The sequence below is a fragment of the Cynara cardunculus genome, unplaced genomic scaffold, assembly GCF_001531365.2.
Source record: "Cynara cardunculus var. scolymus isolate 2C unplaced genomic scaffold, CcrdV1 Un_Scaffold_6496, whole genome shotgun sequence".
NCBI classification, from domain to species: Eukaryota; Viridiplantae; Streptophyta; class Magnoliopsida; order Asterales; family Asteraceae; genus Cynara; species Cynara cardunculus.
This window is the reverse complement of record NW_020203000.1, coordinates 10,289-13,278: the sequence shown is the minus strand read 5'-3', so window position 1 is coordinate 13,278 and position 2,990 is coordinate 10,289. Positions and strand designations below refer to the sequence as shown.

Genomic DNA, 2,990 nt, shown 5'->3' with positions numbered 1-2,990 from the left:
ATTCCCTGCACTTGAGAGGTTAATACTTTCAAATTGCTCAAGTTTGATTGAGGTTTGTGAGTCAATTGAGCAATATGATGGACTTGACCTCATTGATCTGAGTTACTGCAATAACGCTGGGAAGCTTTTAAGAATGATAAACAAGGTGAAAAACGTCAAAATTCTAAATTTAGATGGTTGTAATCTCGGTGAAACTCTGATCGAGATGAGGGATGACGTGGAGGAAACGCCGAACTGTAACAACATTGGTATGAACTCAGAAACCTCTTCCTCTGCCATTGTGGAGGCTATACCAAGAGCTTTCGAGTCCTGTCTGATTTATCTACCGAGTTCATTAGTATATTTGTCACTAGCAAATAATAATTTGTCCAACGAATCCTTTCCGATGGACATGAGTAGCTTATCCATGTTGAAAGAGTTGTATTTAGATGACAATCTTTTGGTTTCACTGCCCAATTGGGTGAAAAGCCTTTCCGGGATTGAGATACTTAGTATTCGTAAGAATCTTCTGGAGTCATTGGAGCATCCTCCACCTACATTAAAAGAACTGGCATTTGATTTTGTTAGAGATGGGGAAGCTATATTTAATCAAGAAATGTCCCCCGTCTTGTTAAACTATAGGGTGGTGGGTGAAAATGGCAGGGAAAATATTGAAGGCATTGTTAAAGAGGAAGATATGAGAGATGTTGAGGAAAAGGTATTACGTAGTTTGGGGTGGAGTCATTTAGTTAATTTAGACTTCACTAAAATTCAACCAACGGAAGAAGGTGTAAAAGTAAGAGTCAAGGTTTGTTCTCATTAACTATTTTTGTTTGTGTGATTAATATGTAGATATAATAAATGAAGCTTTTATTTGGCAGATGGTTTATGAATTTGGGATATTCAGCACATGGTATGTGGGGAAAGAGATGCCAAATTGGATAAGTGATAGAAGGGAGGGGTCATCAATATCATTTACCATCCCATCATCTCCTTGCAACCTTAGAGGCTTGAATTTATGCTGCGTGTTTACTCCTGGAGAGTTCATAACAAATGATGGAGAGTTCTTTGCTTATATTTCAAATATAAGGATTAGTAATATAACAAAGATGTGCACCTGGATCTATGAGGCTTCAGAGGGGTTTAAGGGAAGTAGAGAGGGTATAACATATTTAAGCCATTGGATATTTGGGAAGAATGAGATGGAAGATGGTGACCAAATTACTATTTCCATATTTACGGGGTCTCCTAATCTTAGTAGAAGGGAGTGTGGGGTGAGTCTTGTGTATGATGAAGATGAAGAAGATGATGGTTTGGGTTATTACAGGTCATGGAATCATATAATTGGTGGGGATCTCTCTCCTTTTCAAACTACTACTCCCGGAGAATATCACCTAGACCGATACCGCTTTATTGGTGTACAACCTGGATGGTTTGGTAATAGATATGATGGTATGTGGTATATTTATTAAATAATGTTTGTCATTATATGATATATAATATAGGTAGTAGGTAGTGGAGATCTACACCTACAATCCAAAGTGGAATAACTAGTTCTTAATTAAAACAACAATTACTTTTCACATCAACAGCCTATTCATTACTTCTTATTATCTATTTTTATTCATCAGATGAGCATCCTCGGTTTAGAGCTTTCCGCTCAACCAAGTGAACCAACTACCTAAGCTATATACATAAGGTACGATACTTTCTATTTCATTTCCAAACACCTTCAATTATATATATATATATATATATATATATATGTGTGTGTGTGTGTGTGTGTGTGTGTGTAGTTGGGTTTACGTGAGATCAAAGGTTTTTTGTGAGACCCGTAAAACCAATTTATGTTCATTGATCAACTTTATAAGTTGATCTAATGGTCTAAAGTTGCATGGTGGCAATTTTGTGATTATTGAGAAGTCTTATGACAATTTTATGATTATGAATGTTCAGATTGTAGATCTAATCCAAGGGTTGAGAATTGTTCTTACGGATCTTGCGAAAAACCCTTGGTCTTACATGATCTCAAGTCTCTCTGCTCAATTCATGTTTTCATCAAACTTTTTGGTCTCAATATCATTTAATATTGTAATAAAAAGATGTAGTTGAAACACTTTTATTTTTAAAATTTCTTTATGTGTTTTCATTTATATATATCTACTTATTTATTTGTTTATTATTATATCTAACATCATATCATGGACATTTAAACACACAAATAATTCTCAAAAGTTTATATAAATAGAGAGGAGCGTTCAAATAAAACCACCCAATTTGTATAAACCGTGAAAATCACATTCAATCAATCATGTGATTATCACACAATTATCATATTATCGCTTATATCAACACGATTTGGTGTGATTTGGGTGTGATAATCACGTGATTATCACACAATTATCACAAGGATTCCGCTCGGCTAGGGTTAACTTAGAAAATCGACTACCGATTTGGTGTGATATGGGTGTGATAATCATGTGATATCACTATCATAACAACACACTTGATTTGATCATGGTTTCGATCGGTTAGGATTAGACGATCACACATTTATCACAATGATTACGGGTGAAATCCACTAAACGATTTGATGTGATATGGGTGTGATAATCATGTGATATCACTATTATAGCATCACTTGCGCACTCAATTTGATCATGGTTTCGATCAGTTAGGGTTAGACAATCACACATTTATCACAACGATTACTCATGGTTTTGATAGGTTTTGGTTACACTTGATTGATCATGGTTTCGACAGGTTATGGTTACACAATCACATAATTATCACAAGGTGAGAGAAGAGAGTGGAAAAGAACGTGCAAGAAAAAAAGGGATAATTATGACTAATTAAAATAAAATAAAAATTATAAAAATTAATTAATTACATTACTGCCCTTATTAATTTATTTATATTTAATATAAGTTAATTTATTAATTAAAAAAGTTAGAGGTTATTAGATTGTTCTCGCGTTCTCGTAAATTACAGGGGTTCTCGTTTGAACCTCC

General features: G+C 34.3%; 1 pseudogene; it reads left to right on the top strand.

Annotated features, from left to right (window-relative positions):
• The window catches only part of LOC112504684, a 12,817-nt pseudogene extending 11,322 nt beyond the window's left edge, over window positions 1-1,495 (top strand).
• The last annotated feature ends 1,495 nt before the right edge of the window (window positions 1,496-2,990 follow it).